This window comes from Equus przewalskii, chromosome 15 (genome assembly GCF_037783145.1).
Source record: "Equus przewalskii isolate Varuska chromosome 15, EquPr2, whole genome shotgun sequence".
In the NCBI taxonomy this organism is placed as follows: Eukaryota; Metazoa; Chordata; class Mammalia; order Perissodactyla; family Equidae; genus Equus; species Equus przewalskii.
The window spans coordinates 3548859-3565874 of record NC_091845.1 but is presented as its reverse complement, the minus strand read 5'-3'; the positions used below and the strand labels follow the sequence as shown (position 1 = coordinate 3565874).

Below are 17016 nucleotides of genomic sequence, written 5' to 3'. Positions count from 1 at the left end.
AACCGGAGTGGGTTCCCTCCTGGCAAGTTAAATCAGACCCTCCACCAGAGCCACTCATCTCAGAAAGTAAAGTGTACTTGCAGCCAATAGGAGACCATGAGGAGTCATTTCCAGAGTCTCAGCGTACCCGAACACCGGGGAGCAGGGCCTTTTATTTGGGATGGGGAATGAATGTTCAAAAGGGAGAGGTGGGAATCCTCTTGCTGGCTCAGTTGGAAACCTGCTTCCACATACACTGCAGGTTACAGGAATGAGGCCTAAGCTCCTCTTGGAGAGATCTTAGCACTAAAATAAGGCAAAGGTCACAGGCGGAGCTCTCATGGTGAGGCCTGGTCCGGTTCAGGGAGGTTGGTGTTTGCATCACCTTAATGTAAAAAAGGAAAAGAACAATTTGGAAAAAGAGTTAAAATATCCAAATCCACTCTTGAGTTCCTTGGGGTCACTAGTTGGTGACATACTGCTCAGCAGGCCCCACACCTTTCTCAGGGTCCCCCGAGCTGCTGCCTCCCTGAGCGTTGCAGGGGCCACGACTGGAGTGCTCTTCCCTGGTTTGTGCTCAGTGGCTTTCTGTGCTTGCTTTTGATATGCAAGTTCATTCTGCTTTGTGTCCCAGTGACTTGAGCACTTGTCTTGTTCCCCCAGGCAGAGTAAGTGACCTGGGCTGAGGCCTCTGGGTCGTCTCTGGGTGGGGCTGACACCCACCAGGCACAGAGCAGGCACCAGTGGGCCTTAGTGTTAGAGAGCAAGGGCTCGCCACCCGGTGCACATAGGATCCGACACCGTGGCACACCAGGCTTTGAGGGCAGAAGGCTTTATTGCACAGTCCATCAGCAAGGAGACAGGAGGCCTCACAAACGTCTCGCCATCCAAGGTACGGGGGGAGGTGTAAGGGAGCAGGGCTGGTATGTGGAAGGGCTGGCAGGATGAGTTTCGATTAGCAGATCAAAATTTCCTCTTCTCCACATGCTCCTGGGTGGCTCACGGCCCCTGAAAAATGGCTTTAAGTTCCTGCTGTTAAGATGGGGTCAGTGAGAGAGGATATGGGAGAAGTACAGGAAACCGGGTGAAGATGTCATGCGGACTTCAGTCATTGCCTTCTCCATTGATAAGAGTGTCTAGAGGTTTAGTCGTCCTCCCCTTCCTGGCACAGAGAGAGAGGCACCCTTACAAATGGAGATTTCTCTTACAAGTGTAAATTTGCCTTTTTCTTTTGTTTAATAATCATCAGCCCAAAATAGCCCTTATGCCAAAGAGGCATATTTTGGGGTGACAAATTCTGTGCCTGGTCCTGTGATGACATCAGTGGAAGGAATTCTACTTGATAAGCAAGGAACCCCAGGCACGATGTCTTGCACAGAACAGGCGCAAATGAATGTCTGTCTAACTGGATTCAGGACTCCTCAATATTTTCAGGCCATAAACTGGCAGGAAAAAGAAAAGTGGACCATTCACCCTGCTCAGTGGAGAGCGTCCCTTGTCCCTCCTTCCACAACAAACCCTTGTAAACAGAGTGGGCAGCAGGGGCGGCGTTTGATGACTCAGAAAGGCCATGTCTGGACTCCATTAGCTTGGCTCACTAAGGTACTGATGGGCGCCGAGAGCTGGTGGTCTTTGCTAAACCCGAAGGGGATGAGCCCTGAGAGCCCCTGCTGGACCCCACCCCTACCCCAGGGTCCCTGCTTGCTGAGGTCACTTTCCTTAGACTCAAGTGATCCCAGCTGCCACCTTCCTGGTTGGTGCCTCGGCTGCCCGGAGCAGCAGGGATCGCTTTGTACAAACAGGAGGAGCCTGCTTGTGACTTCGTGTGCACGGTTCCCCCAAGGTGAAACGTGTGCAAGATCAGATGTGTTCATTTTCCACAAATGAAATTGCTACTGAGCCCGAAGTGGGTTTGCTCACCATCGCACAGCAAGCCCATCTCTGACGCCGGGTGTGGTGGAAGAAAGCAGGAATTTTATTACAAAGTCCTGAGCAGGGAGAACTGGCAGCTAACGCTGTGATCTTGAACTCCCCAAAAAGCAACGAGCCAGGGTTCTTACTGGGGCCTTTACCGAGGGGAGGGGGAGCATCCCTGTGGCCTTGGGGGCTGACGTTCTAAGGTCCTCTGTGCAGGCGTGACATTCATGTTCCCTCGTGGTTCGCGTGTGCAAACTGGGGGGGTTCTGCGTGTTGCCTGTGGTGGATTTTAGTCGTGACGTCCAAGGTTACCGTTAGTCCTTTCAGCTTCTCCCCGCTCCTGTGTGACGTCTAGTCCAGCCTGGGCGGGCGGCGGAGGGGGGCGGGGGGGGTGCTGTCAGCAAGCTGCTCTCTTATCAGCGTCCTCCTGCTGGTCTGCAAAACAGGCGCAGAGACTTGGTTACTTTGTTTCCCACCTCAGCCTCCTGGGCACAGGATGTCACCCTAATCCAGGGAAGTTTTAACTCCTTCATTCTCAGTTTCAAAATGACTCCTTTGTGACCATTTTGCAAACACAGGACTTTGCTCGTGTCCCCAGGAGCAGGTGTCTGCTCTTCACTGCGTTCTGAGGGAGGCTCTGGAGGCCCCCAACTTTCAATCTTCTAAAGATTTGTGTTGGGGGGGCCGTGGGCAGAGAAGAGGTGTGCGGAGTTTGGAGTCTGGAAAGGATGGATAGCTGCATGGAGGGCCAGGAGACTGCTGACACTGTATGTAAGATGCCAGGGCTTTCTGCGGGGTAAAACCATTATCTTCCGTTCCTCCTGGCTCTCATCAACCCCTTGAGATGAACTCTGCCATGTGCACTAATATAAATAACATTGATGCAGACAATCCATAATCAGTCTATAAACCAAAATTGGGGTGAGTCGAGGGGCTGGCCCCGTGGCCGAGTGGTTAAGTTCGCGCGCTCTGCTGCAGGCGGCCCAGTGTTTCGTTGGTTCGAATCCTGGGCGCGGACATGGCACTGCTCGTCAGACCACGCTGAGGCAGCGTCCCACATGCCACAACTAGAGGAACCCACAACGAAGAATACACAACTATGTACCGGGGGGCTTTGGGGAGAAAAAGGAAAAAATAAAATCTTAAAAAAAAAAAAAAAAAATTGGGGTGAGTCGATTAGGAGCCAGGTCTGAGGACTGTAGCCCAGAGCCTTCCTTCCCCGAGGAGGGAAGGGCAGCAAAGTGGGGGTGTACAGAGTGGTCATATACAGTCTTGAAACAAAGAGCATACGTCACATATGACGGGAATGTCCCTTTTACTACTGTCGCTTTGCTTTGCTCACACGGCAGCTCAGTGGTCACAAGGTGAGCACAGCAGGTCAGTAACTAATCCTCGGTTTCCAGGAAGAGATGCTTATCCTGAAAGAAACACCAACATAGGGGGAAGCTACATCCCTGTCTTTAAGGGCCTCATTCTTGTCTTTGGGACATGGGAAATGTTTAAAGCAGGTGGACAATGCATGCTCAACAGGCCACGTCAGGCGCTTTTGGAGAAACAAGGTCGGGCCGAATTAGTTTTACCCCAAACGGCTTCCTCGTATACTCCAGTGTATCCTGTCGCTTTCCATTTATTTATCAATAAGTCCCACTGCATGAGTGTTCACTGTGGGTCGGGCCTCACCTCATCTGCACAACCAGCCCTACCCCCTCAAGAGAGCTGTCATTGTCACTGCCCCATGTTTTCAGTTCTGGGAGCTCAAGGCTGAGAAATACGGAGCAGCCCCCCCAGGACGATGCGGCTTCAGGGGCAGAGCCGGGACGTCCACGCCAAAGCCTTTCCAAGTCAGAATCGCCTGTGCTGCTTGTTGAAAATACAGATTTCCAGGCCCACCCTCATCGTGTCTGACCTGGGCAGGTCCTGGGTGGGACCTGGGGATCTGAATCGTTAACAATTCTAACAGGCAGCCTCAGCATGTGGCCTCTCCGTGTCCGGGGTCAGGCTATGCCCACTTCCCAAGTGCGAGGTGATGATCCTCAGAAAAACAGCGAATGAAGCGGTCCCTTGTGGGTCGCCTCCCCTGTGCGGGATTCTGAAACGTTGACCGGTGTTTTCAGAGGCAGCAACAAGTGGCCCAGGGCTGGCAGCAGCCGGTGAAATCTGAGGACTGCTTGTCTGAGGAGCAGGGGAGCTGCTTCTGGAGAAGGTGGGCTCAGCTACAGCCGTCGTCCTAATGGGGACCAAGATGTGGGAGTGAAAGCCATTAGCCGAGATTAGTTCGTTTTCCTGGGAACATCTCCCCTCACTCCGCACTGAGGCAAGACAGCCTTTGTAATTAACCAGGCCTTTTTTCCCCAAACCCAAAATGAGAACGTGCAGTTTATTTTGTGCGCAAAGAAGTATGAAAATTGCTGAAGGTGGCAGATGAGACTGGGGACGTTTGCTGTGCCAGGTAAACAGAGCTGAACTCTCAGCCTCCAGGACAGAATGAGAGCTGGCCCCAAGTCAGAGATGGCTTGGGGGCCTTCTCCTGCAGCCGTGTCCGGAGGGGCTGGACTAAGGGCTGAGCAGGTGGCCCTGGGAGGCAAGCAAACATTTTTCAGCACCACGGAGTGGAAGGAATGGAGGCACCGGGTTCCGATAATTCTGAATTCAAATCCTTTCTCCTTGTCTTACCCTCTGTGTCACCATGGACCAGACACTGAACTCTCCGAGCCTCAGATCTCACACTCAATCAACAGTCTCTATTGAGCCCCTACTGTGTGCATGTTTTCGAGCTACCCACTAAGGTTGTGAATACCAATGAAATACGGTGACTATCTGCCCCACAATGAAATGGGAGCAGAGATCTCAGCCTCACCGCCAAGGGACCTGTGAAATGAGGCTGAAGATGAGGCAGTGGGTGACATGCGGCAGCGTTCAGGTCACATCCGCTGCCCTCTTTCCTTTCTCCTCTCTCCGCCACAGTCTCTGGAGACCCCTCCTTGGAATCCTGAGGGAGGGTTGGAGAAGCCCATTTTGCTTGAGAAGCAAGAGCTAGCCCCAGCTTGGGCAGGGTCCCATTTTACTCTCTTCCATCCTCCCTTCTCTGCCCTGGGATTCTGATTCAGGTTCACCGGACTTCTGTCTTTTACGTTTCCGTCTCCTTGGCTGTCTGTGCTGCATCCTGAGCCGTCTTCTCTGGGTGGTCTTTCAGGTCACTAATATTCCCTTCAGCTGCGTCCAGTCTGCTCTGTGGACAACCATGGTGGGCTGAGGCCCTTGGAAGGCGTCCATATGTGTTCAGCCTGATTCTGGGGGCACTGCTGGTCCTCTCTTCACACGGAAAGTAGAGTTATCTTGTCGAATCCGGATTCAAGTCACTGGGCAAAGAACCCATCTGGCTAGATATTTTAGAAAAACCCTCCGATGACTGTCTAGAAGATGGGCCAGAGATATTTGGGGGGTATCAAGGCAATGCTGGCCCCATAGAATGAGTTAAGAAGTGTTCTTTTCCCTGAATTTTTGGGAATACTTTGAGAAGGATTGATGTTGGTTCTCCTTCAAGTGTTTGGTAGAATTCGCCAGTGAAGCCCGCAGGTCCAGAGGTGTTTTTGTGGAGAGGTTTATGATCCCTGATTCGATCTCCTGACTAGTTAAAAGTCTGTTCCGATTTTCTGCTTTGTGAGTCCTGGGAGGATGTGTATTTCTACAAATTTGTCCATTTCATCTAGGTTATCCCATTTGTTAGAGTACTGTTGTTCATAGCACTCTCTAAGAATTCTTGTTATTTCTGTAGAGTCAGTAGTAATGTCCCCACTTTCATGTCTGGGTCTAATAATTTGAATTTTCTCTTTTTTTCTTAGTCAGTCTAGCTAATGGTTTGTCAATTTTGTCCATCTTTTCAAAGAACCGACTTTTGGTTTTGTTGCTTTTCTCTGTTGTTTTTCTGTTCTCTGTTGTACTTGTCTCTGCTCTACGCTTTATTCTTTCCTTCCTTCTGCTAGCTTTGGGTTTGGTTTGTTCTTCTTTTTCTAGTTCCTTAAGTTGCATCAAGTTAGGTTGTTTGTTTGAGATCTTCCTTGTTTGTTTTTTTTTTTTAAAGATTTTATTTTTCCTTTTCTCCCCAAAGCCCCCCAGTACATAGTTGTATATTCTTCGTTGTGGGTCCTTCTAGTTGTGGCATGTGGGACGCTGCCTCAGCGTGGTTTGATGAGCAGTGCCATGTCCGCGCCCAGGATTCGAACCGACGAAACACTGGGCCGCCTGCAGCGGAGCGCGCGAACTTAACCACTCGGCCACGGGGCCAGCCCCGAGATCTTTCTTGTTTTTTAATGTAAGTGTTTATAGCTGTAAATTTCCCCCTTAGCACTGCTTTGTTGTTTCCCATAAGTTTTGATATGTTGTGTTTCATTTTCGTTCATCTCTAAACTATTCTATAACTTCCCTTGTGATTTCTTCTTGGACACATTGGTTTTTTAAGAGCGTATTGTTTACTTTCCACAAATTTGTGAATTTTCCACTTTTCCTTCTGTTCCTACTTTCTAACTCCATCCCATGGTGGTTGGAAAAGATACTTTGTATGATCTCTACCTCTTAAAATCTATTGAGATTTAAACTGGGGCCTAAGATACGGTGTACCCTGTAGAGTGTCCCACGTCCACTTGAGCGGAATGCGTCCTCTTCGTTGGGCAGTGTCCCGTGTCTGTCTGTTGATCTAGTTGGTTTACTGCATGGTTCAAGCCCTCTGTTTCCTCACTGACGTTCTGCCTAGTGTCGTCCCCGTTATTGAGAGTGGGGCAGTGACGGCTCCAACTTCTTCGTCTCTTAGAACCTTTTTCGACTGAAAGTCCATTTGCTCTCCTGTTAGGATAGGAACCCCAGGTCTCTTTTGGTTACTATTAGTGTGGACTATCTTTTTCCAGTCTCTCATGTTCACCTTTTTCCACTGTAGGATCTAAAGAGAGTCTTGTAGACAGCAAATAGTGGGATAATGTTTTTCTGTCCATTCTGCCAGTCTGTGCTCTGATTGGAGTGTTTAATGCCTTTACGTTTAAAGGAATTCCTGACAAGGAGGGACTTACCTCTGTCATTTTGTGGTTTGTTTTCTATATGCCTTACAGCTTTTTTTGTCATTCCTGCATGACTGTCTCCTTTCACATTTAGTTGATTTTTGGTAGGGAAACATTTTAGTTACCTTTTCATTTTCTTTTGTGTCTATTCTATACCTTTTTTCTCTCTGGTTACCATGGCATCACACTTAACATCCTAAAGTTATAACACTCTAATGTCAATTTATACCACCTTCGCTTCAGTAACGTACAGAAATGTAGCTCCTACACAGCTCGGACTCCACCTCATTTCAGTTATTAACGTTTCAAAATTACATCTCTAGGCATTGTATGTCCAAAACCATATATTAATAATTGGTTTTTTTAATCCTTTAGTCTCTTAATGGAGAAAACAAAAAGTGGAGCTGCGAACCAAAGTCACAATAGTGTCAGCTTTTATAATCGTCCACCTACTTACTTTGACCAGAGATGTAATTTCCTCGTAAGGCGCTGAGCTGCTGTCCAGCGTCCTCTCGTTTCAGCCTGCAGGGCTCCCTTCATTGGAGGCGGGTCTGGTGTAGCACACTCTCCCAGCCGTGGATTCTATGGGGGCGTCTTAATTCCTCCCTCATGTTTGAAGGACAGTGTTGCCAGATGTAGGATTCTTGGTGGGCTTATTTTTTCCTTCAGCACTTTGAGCACATCAACCCACGCCCTCTGGCCTCCAAGGTTCCTGGTGAGAAGTCAGCTCATGATCTTACTGGGGCAAATATGCTAAAAGCTCTCTTCCGCTCAGCTTTGTGAACGTTAATGACGTCCCTTCTCATGCCTTACGGGACAGAACGTTTTCCTATAGTGTTATAATATCAGTTAAGTCGTAGGACCATTTTGAGACTAATCAGAGTTTAAGGAAAAGGAATTGAATATTTTAAGTGTAGATATTTTGAGGTCTTTAGAAGCCAAAACTTTAATAAGTTTTGATTTTTAAATTAGAAATGAAAAGGCCACTGAAGCAGCCTACAGATTTTAATTTCTAACAAAGTAAATATCACTCTCTAATATCCCGTAAAAATAAAAAGCTCTTTGGGGTCCCTTTTTTTAAGAGTAAAGGGGTCTTGAGACCACAAAGTAAGAAAACCACTGGAGTCTACCCCAGCCATGCCTGGTGCACGTCCTGCTCTGACCTCATAAAGAGCCACTGTGATGGAATTTACAAAAACTCATATTAGGCTCGGCCTTTGGGGCACGTGCAGCCCGGGAAGCTTATCTGGTGACCTGTGGAGTTGGTGTGCAGTTAGTTGGTTTTCGCTGTTTTTGTTGCCCCCGATTTTGTTTATTTATTTTTTTATTTACTGCTTTTTTGTTTTTTCATTTGTGTTTTGTTTTTTATTTTTGTTTGTTCTCCCTTCTCATTTTTTAATTCTTTTTGGTTTTGTCTCATTTTTCTTTTATTTTTCTCACTTTTTAATTTTTTCCTTTTCTCAATTTGTCTTTGTTGTTTTCTCATTTTTTTGTTTTTCCTTTGTTTTTTTGTTCTTTTTCGCGTTTTCTTTAAATTTTTTTAGTATTGTTAGTACAGTTAGTAGAGTTAGTATTGTGGGTGTAGTTAGTATCTTTGGGATAGTTAGTGGTACTACTTAGTATAGTTAGGAAGCATAGGTGGCCTCATTAGTATTGTTAGTATTAGCATAGTATCGTTTTGTTTGTTCCTGTAGTTACTAAGCGTAGTTAGCCTCGTTAGTTAGAGTTATAAGTTAGCGTAGATAGGAGGTCACCATGATTCCGGGCCTTGGGGACACCTCTGCTGGCAGGCAGACCTGCCTTCAGGATTACAGGGTCCTGAGGACCCTTGGCGAGGGCTCCTTCGGCAAGGTGAAGCTGGCCCTGCACATCCCCACCGGGACGGAGGTGGCCATAAAGATGATCCCTAAGAAGGAGCAGAGTGCCTCCACTGCCAAGAACCTTCTGTGTGAGGTCCACAGCTTGAAGACACTGCGTCACCCCCACATCGTGGGCCTGCTGGAGGTCATCAACACGGAGGACACTCTGTTCCTGGTGACGGAATTCGTCAGCGGAGGCGACATGCACGAGCACGTGATGAAGCACGGCCCCCTGACAGAGGAGGAGGCACGCGACCGGTTCCGGCAGCTCGTCTCAGCTCTGCAGTACTGCCACCGCCGGGGCGTCGTACACCGGGACCTGAAGCTGGAGAACGTGCTCCTGGACCCGGCGGGGAGCGCGAAGCTGGCCGACTTCGGCCTCTGCAGCCTGGAGTCCGGCCGGCCGCTGAGCACGTACTGCGGCACCATCTACTACGCGGCCCCCGAGGTCATGCGGCTGGAGCCCTACGACGGCCCCCTAGCCGACGTCTGGAGCCTGGGCGTGCTGCTGCACGTCACGCTCACCGGGTCCCTGCCTTTCCAGGGGGAGGACTTCAGCGCCATCCGGCGGATTGTGCTCAGCGGGGCCTACTCGCCGCCCCTGCTGCTCTCGCCCGAGTGCGCGCAGCTGCTGAGAGGCATGCTGACCCTCGACCCCGGGAAGAGGAAGACCCTACAAGAGGTGATGGGGGACCCGTGGGTCAACTGGGGCCGGCCGAAGCTGAGGCCACATCGGCCACTGCCTTGTGACACGAGGGACTCCTGGGTGACAGAGACAATGATAACAATGGGATTTCAGTGGAGTGACATCCAGGAGTCCCTCAGAAAAAGGAGGTATAACCATGCAATGGCCGTCTTCCTGATCCTGAAGGCCCAGAAGCCCCAGGGGGATGGCCACGCCAGCACCGGGAGGTCCCTCCCCTGCGCCGAGGCCAGCAGCTGCAGCTCTTTGCCACCCTGGGCGGCGCAGCTGAGGGCCTCGGCGCGCCCCAGAAGACGCGGTGGCAGTGTGCCTGTTCTGCCCACCTGGCTCCGCGAGGCAGGCTGTCAGCGGCCTGAGAAGCAGGAGCCAGGGCTGAAGGCCGCAGAGCCTGCCGGAGCCCTACCCCGCCTGCAGTCGGGCACCGCCACCCCCAGCACAACCCCCCTGCAGGTCCCCAGCCTGGTCCCCTCCACCCCCAGCGCCAGTACCAGCGGTGGGGCCCGGGAGGGCAGCTGCCGAGGAGACTCCCAGCAGGCTGGGCAGCCCAGTGGGGGTGCCCCAGCCTCTCCCTCTCGCCGCAGCCAGGGCCGGGGGGGCGCTGCTCGGAGGCTCCTCAAGGTGCTGCGAGGCCTGTGCTGTTGCCTGCCGAGCAAGATCTGGCACGGCAAGCTGAACAGGGTGCGGCCCAGGTGAGGTCCCTGCAGGTTCCAACCACTGATGGAGGGACGTCGAGCCGCACCCCTGCATTCTACACAGAGAGTGAGATGCTGCGCTGCGGAGCCGGCCCCGCGGGGTGGGCATTCGGTGCGAGGTGGACGCCTTCTGCTGTGAGTGGGAGCAGTGCAAGGACACGCGTGTGCGCACGGACGTGCGGGCCTGAGGCCTTGGTCCAGCGGCCGGCGGAGCTGTGCCGACTGCGGCCGTGCTCTCTGTAGGGATGCAACTCAGAAGGGGACCTGGCACATCCGTGGCCTTCTGAAGCATTGCGTCCAAACACTCGGTGACCCTAGAGGACGGCCTGGAGGCACCTGGGGGACACGAGGAGAGGCTACCCTCACTGCAGGCCTGCCCCTCGGCCCCACCAGGGTGAAACCTCAGAGCCTGGACTGCTTTTCCCGGAGCACAACTTCCCTCCCCGTCCTCTCTGGCTCTTCTTCCACGTTGGTGGGAAGACGGACGGGTCTCGATGAGTCCTTGGTTTTCCACGTCTTGTAATAAACTTGATGCTGCAGAAAGATGTGTCAGAGATGCACTGTTTTGCGCCCTCCTTACGGAGAACTGTGGCTGTGCGTGCTCCAGCTTGAGAAACGTGTAGTGATGTAGCACGTGGAGGTAATCAAAACAACTAAATGAGGAAACGACTTAGAATTACTGTCGTGACGAACGCTACGGGGAAAAGGCTGGGAGCCACAGTGCAGGGCAGACAGGCAGCCACCGCGCGCTAACACTACCTAAGGTTTTCAGAAGGACCAAGGGAAACTTCCGATCCTGTGGCCTTTATGACTACAACCAAGAGGTCCAGATAGGGTAACCAAGCCCCGTGGGCCAGCCTGTTGGGGGGTCAGAGGAGTGGCAGGGTGTGGGCCCCCAAAACGGCCTCAGTCACGTCCACGTGCAGCTGAGGTTTCTGACTGTAGCGCAGGCGTTGGGCCTGTCCACTGTGATGACTGCTCCTTTTTAGGACAGTGGCATGGAGCAGTCACTCTAAGAGCCCTGATCGAGGGGTGGGCCGTTTGGCCAGCTCCAGGTTCCAGGGGAGCTCACAGGGAGCCAGGCATCCTGGGGGTCCGAGGGGGGGTGTGGTCAGGCGTGGAGGCCTCAGGAAGTAGCCAGCCTCGCCGAGTGTCCCAGCAGCCGAGGGTGGGAATGAGGGCGCCCTGGAGGGCGGAGGACAGGTCCCGCCGGGCAGGGATAAGAATGGGGACAAGCCCTGCCGCTCGGGTCTCCTCCTCGTCCGGCAAAGGGGAGAGGAAGAGATGAACCGGTGCAGCGGCCCCCAGCGCCCTCTGTGCCCTGTGGCCTCAAGGACGTCGTCCGTCTTAGCTCATTTCATCCTCCTGGACCCTCGGGAAGTAGCTGCTGATTCCAGCCCCCGGAGAGGAGAACTGAGCGCAAGGACTCCGACTCGGCCCAGGGCGGAGCCGGGCCTCAGCCACCGGCACCCTGTCCTGGCTGGCAGCAGCCTGGGGCACTGCAGACAGCGCGTGACTGGCTGCCCCACGGGTGCCCAGGGAATGTCTGTCCTTCTGATGGCGTCTGGCAGACAGGGCCGGCTGCCAGCTCCGATATCCATCCTCTCTGAGGGACACTGATGTGTGGGATCCCGATGGCTCCTGGGAGAGTGGAGAGGGCATGGGCCTGTGCATCAGGTCTGTGTCACAACCCAGCTCTGCCGCTAGTGGCTGTGTGACCTGAAGCTTTTCCGGACCGCTCTGTGCCTGGCTTTCCAGACCTGACTCGGATGGTTGTGTGTTTGGCACACAGGAGACCCTCCTTCAAAGCGCAAAAGCCAGCCCTCCCAGAAGGACCTTCTCCTCCTACGAGCTCAACAGCACAGCACGTGTGCCCATGTCACCTAGAGCGGCTCCTTGACGAGGGGCAAGTGTAATCCAGCAGGCCCTCCGGTCCCCCGCCCAAGACCTTTCCTTTGTCAGTGGCAGTGAGGAGGGGCAGGTCCCAGCATCCCAGGAGGCCTGCTCTGAGCTCCTGTGACTTGGCTGAATTCCCCACTCAGTTTCCAGGTCGTTCCAGCAAGAACAGAGGCCCCTCCACTGGTGTTTTAGCTGCAAGACCCCCAGGGGCTGGATTTACAAATTGCCTGTCACTTTGGGGCTAGGAGATGTGGATTCCAGAACATGTGACCCTCTGCCCTTAACTTCAGGGGAGTAAACCCCCTCCCCCGCCCCAGCCAGCCTCCTGGACCAGGGGTCAGCCCTCATGGGCAGCTAGTTTTATCAGAACGCAGCCCCACCCACTACTGGAAACGCGAGCGTGTAAGAGTGGGAGTCCGAGGGCCTGGACCCTCTCCAGAAAGCAGGTGGAGAGCCCCAGCCGCCCACTGTCCATGCTTTTGCACTACAACAGCGGAGTCGAGCAGTTGCGACACAGACCACAGGTCCCTCGAAGCCTAGAATATTTCCCCTCTGGCCCTTGATGGAAACGGCAGGCCAGCCCAGCTGAGCAGACGGTCCTCTCGGTGGCTCTGACAGCATGCCTGGGGCAGCGCCCAGCCCAGACCCCTCCTGAGCCCTCCCTGCGCCTCATTTAGTCCCCATCCCGGGAGAGAGCGACTCCAAGATGCCCACCTTACAGAGGGGAAGGCCGTGTTGCCTTAGTAACTGGGCCTGCGGTGGAGCCGGCTTCACACCCCAGGGTCCTGACTCCAGAGCCCTCAGCTCACCCCCGCGCTCTGGGGGGCGGTCCCGGCCCACGGCACCCTCTGCTCTCACGCTGACAGCCGTGCTTCCCAGAGGCGGCTGGTGTAGTCGACTTATTCTGAACCTGCTGGGTCCCTGGTCATGGCTCCCTGCAGCCTGCTGCCTGAGATCTCTGCCCTGAGGTTTAAGGGCGAGTCCTCCCGCCCCTGCCCCGTCCTGTGGGCAGACCCCGCCCAGCCGCCGCCTCCCTCCCTGGCTCCTGAGTCTGCAGAGCCAGCGAGGAGCCCCCCCGGCCCCAAGCAGGGACATGGGGATGGCAGGGCCTGTTGCACTGAAGCTGACACCTGAAGGGACAGTGTGTGTCTCCAGAATGGGCCTCGACCTGAGGCTGAGAACTTGGTCCTGGAGAGGAGAAAAAGCTGAGAGGCCGAGGACTACAGGGAGCAGGGCAGGGGCTTGGCTGTTGGGTAGGAAATGTGTAATTTAATTAAAAAGGTCAGCCCCCTAGGAGACCAGAGTGTGCGCTTTAAGGCCAGAACGGGCCAGCCTCAGCCCAGGTGCCCCTCCACTGCAGGATGTGATTGTGTGCACAGGGGGGGCCTTAATCGGGGTGCTGGCCTCTCAGGCACGGGCCAGACTGTGAGGCTCGCCCGCAGTACCCCTGCCCGTGTCACCCGTGGACGGTGGTCCCTGCGGCTGCAGGGCGGTCCTCATGCTCAGCTTGGGAGGCCCTGTGTCATAATGAAGGACACGTCTGTGGGGTCCTGTGGGTGGGCATTGCAGAGGGAGGAGCCCTCCACGCCCCCCGCCCCACCCCCTGGGGGAGTGCTGGGGTGAGAAGGAGTTCTCAGTTAGCAAATGTCCAGGCTCTGAGGTCATAAAGCAGCATGGTGGGGTGGGAAAGACAGGCTCTGGGTTCAAATCCCGCCCCACCGTTCAGCGGCAAGCCCCTGACCCGCTTCCAGCCTCCATCTTTTGCTCTGTGAGCCGGGACACAGTCTCCTCGCCCTCAGAGGCAGGGGCGTCCTGTGTCAACTACAACACCTGTGCTGTGTTTTGGGGGGATCTGGCGGGGTGTGCCAAGGCCCAGGGCAGATGGGAGAGGTGAGGTGTGGGCGTCACAGCTGTGCCAGCCTAGCTGTCCAAAGGACCCGGCTGTGTGTGCGTTCTAATGTCCAGAACCAGGTTGCTGCCATTATCCAGTTCATGAATTAGGGTGGTATTTACTCCGTCTTGTCAGTTATCGTCATTTGCACAGAGGCCTCGGGGTCATTAGCAACATTGTTGCCGGTCACAGAAGGCTCTGCTCAGCTCCTGAAGCATAGGGCCCTCTGCACACCTGCGGGTTCCTTCTGCGCCTGCACTCACTCACTTGCTCAGCGTCTCTCAGTAGCTCCCTATTGCCCAGGGTCTACCTCGCTCCAGGCATCAAACGTAATGGGAGGCACTGCCCACCTTGCCCCACCTGCACTGTGCTCACACACCGGGCTCGTCTCCCGCGCTCTGCACCCCTGTGCCTCTGTGCCTGCTGCTACCCTGCTCTCCTGTCCCCTTGTCCTTGCAACCTCAGCTCCCTAGTCCACTTCTCCTTTACGGTAGGATCGAGTTGGTTGCTCACACAGCAGCTTCTGCCCACCCCACCCTTCCTTCTTCCTGTGGTGCTCAATTTGGAGAAATCATGGTTGGTCCAAGCCAGTCATGGCAACCACCTGCCCCCAACCCCTAGTGATTGGTCGGGGCAAGGACTTGTCTGGCCAATGAGATGTTAGAAGAAGTCTATGGGGGCTTCTGTGAGAGATTTTCCTTCCTGTAAAGAAAGAGATGGGAAGGGAGGAAGGTGCCCCCTTGCTCCCTGCTTGAGCACTGAGTATGCAGATGTGATGGCTGGAGTGGAGGCAGCCACGCTGCAATCATGAGGGAGTGACATTAACATTCTCTTAATGGTGGAATAGAGAGGTGGGTGGCATCTGAGTCACCGATGACATTGCTGGGCCACCAGACCACCTCTGGACTTCCCGTCTCTCACATCTAGATGCCTTGTAGTTTAAGCCACTCTTAGTCGAGTTTTCTGTTACTTCAGCCAAACACGTACCTAATTGTACAGCCTGCAAGTCTCAGTTTAAAAGTTTCTGTCCTTAGCTAGTCCCCAGCAGACATGGGCTCCGCCCTGTCCCCGCCCTTCACCTGTGAACACAGCCCCTGAGCTGTGCTTCTCCGTCAGCCTGGCTGGCTCGTCGGTATTTGGATTGTGAACAGCTCTGGGGTCGGCCTCTGGCCTTGCTTCTCTGCGCACCCTGAACCTGCACACCACAGGCCCTCAGACACCTCGGAGACGCCCCGCGCCCCACTGCCTGAGGGCCCCAGCCGTCAAGAAGCCTCTGGGGTCACTTTGGCCTGAGCACTGCATCCGGCCCTCCTGGGGCCTCGACAGCCTGTTCAGCTGGTGTGGGAGGTCCCTGGTGAGCAGCGTTTCCCGGCAGGCTGCCCTCACCTCTCGGGGCCTCAGGTGCTGAGCTGTGGATGGGCTGTCAGCCTGGTCTCTCCTGCGGCAGCCCTGGGCGGCCGTGAGCTGCATTTCAGGGAGACACGGAAAGGGCAGTTATGGCCACGTCCCGTTCCAAAATGAGTGAGGCTCTCTGCATGTTCTGGAAAAGACCTGTGCTATGCAAGTGGGGAATAGGGTCCCCCAAGGCCCAAAGGAAGGAGGTTGCCCAGGTACAGTGGGCGGCGATGGCTCCGGGCCTTCCCTGTAGCAGCGCCAGACACTGGCCTGTGAGTGGTTGCATGAGCGCAGCTCTTCCAAGCAAAGCAAGAGAAAGGGCTACCGGGCAGGGGCAGCCGGGGGTGCTGGGGCCCGGTTCCCTCCCTTCTGTGCGGATGGCCTCTGGGCGCCTCCTGAAAGCCACATACAGCCACCATGGCTCAGGTTCTCCCACCACACGCACGTGACGCTGGGCACCCCAGCCCCTGTCACATGGACAAGCCATGTGGTGCAGCTTCCCAGAGTGCAAGGGCAGAATCTGGGTTTGCCGTCTGGCTCCCCATGTCCTCGCTACAGCCCAGTTACCTGCCTTCTCTGAGCCTCAATCTTGTCCTCTAAAATGAGGATGAATTTGGGTAATGTGAGTAGCCAGGCCTGCAGCAGGCCCCCAATAGATATTGCTTGAGGCCACTTCCATCTCCAGGTTAGACCGGAGTCTGCATGTTATCTGGAAGTGATCCCCTAAAGCTAGCCTAGATTCTGAGTTCTGTTGCTGTTCCAAAGTGCTCCATTTAGCCAGCTGGAAGGAACAGGCAGAATTTTTTTGATAGACAGTGACAGAAAACCCAAAGTGTCTTAAACAAAGCAGGAGAGAATAATTTATGTAAGTAAGAAGTCTGAAGGCAGATAGCTTCAGGCAAGGCTGTACCTGGGTGCTGGATATCATCAGCAGGAATCGTCTCTCCCAGCCTCTTGGCTCGGCTTCCTCCCCTCTGTGCTGGTGTCCTTCTCAGGTGGGCTTTCCGTCTACGAAAGCAAATGGCCACCACCAGTCAGTCACAGGCTGGGATCATCGCCCCTCAGAGCCCAACAGAAATGGAACTTCTCTTCTCCCAAGATTCCAACCCTAACTGCTCCCCGTTTCCTAGGCGGGAGATGGTGTGGGGCCTGGGAGAGCCGGGCCAAGGGTCCAGCACTTTGTCCCTGGTTTCCTGGGGTGTATCCGCTTCCCACACTCCATTGTTCTCTCCTTACAAAGAATTCATGGCCGCTCTTCTCCCTGCGCCCCCCCCTGCTTTCCAAGCCCCACTTAACGGGCACCAAAGAGGAACGGGACTTCCTGTTGGAAGACAGGCTTTGGGGGCCACTCTCAGCTTCATGGTCTGCTTTTTGTGTCCCATGATATTCACTCAGTTAACGAGTGTCCACTGCGCACCTACTGTGCGCTACTCTGAGTTTTCAGGCCTGTTAATTGTTCCCGTTCCGGGACGGGGCCTCGCCAGGAACCTTCCAAAGGAAATGAGTTTTGTCTGGAGGCTAGCTTCGAGTCCCTCTCTGCCCCTCGCTGTGTGGCCCGAGGGAATTCCTTCCCCTCTCTGGGCTTCTGCTTTCTCATCTGCAAAGCAAGGCGCTGGGGAAAATGGGGTCCTGG

At 54.2% G+C, this 17016-nt stretch overlaps 1 protein-coding gene, 1 long non-coding RNA gene and 1 pseudogene across 5 annotated transcripts in view; 2 read left to right on the top strand and 1 right to left on the bottom strand.

Moving 5' to 3' along the window:
• Nucleotides 1-17016, top strand: part of IQSEC1 (IQ motif and Sec7 domain ArfGEF 1) — a 353973-nt gene that overhangs the window by 119478 nt on the left and 217479 nt on the right. The gene's annotated exons all lie outside the window — the stretch shown is intronic.
• On the bottom strand, nucleotides 1934-16569 carry LOC139075900 (uncharacterized). The gene is made up of 2 exons (XR_011526820.1): nucleotides 16294-16569; nucleotides 1934-2331 (listed from the first exon to the last, which is right to left on the bottom strand). It is a non-coding gene; the product is annotated as an uncharacterized lncRNA (long non-coding RNA).
• Nucleotides 8175-10741, top strand: LOC103556792 (serine/threonine-protein kinase MARK2 pseudogene; annotated as a pseudogene).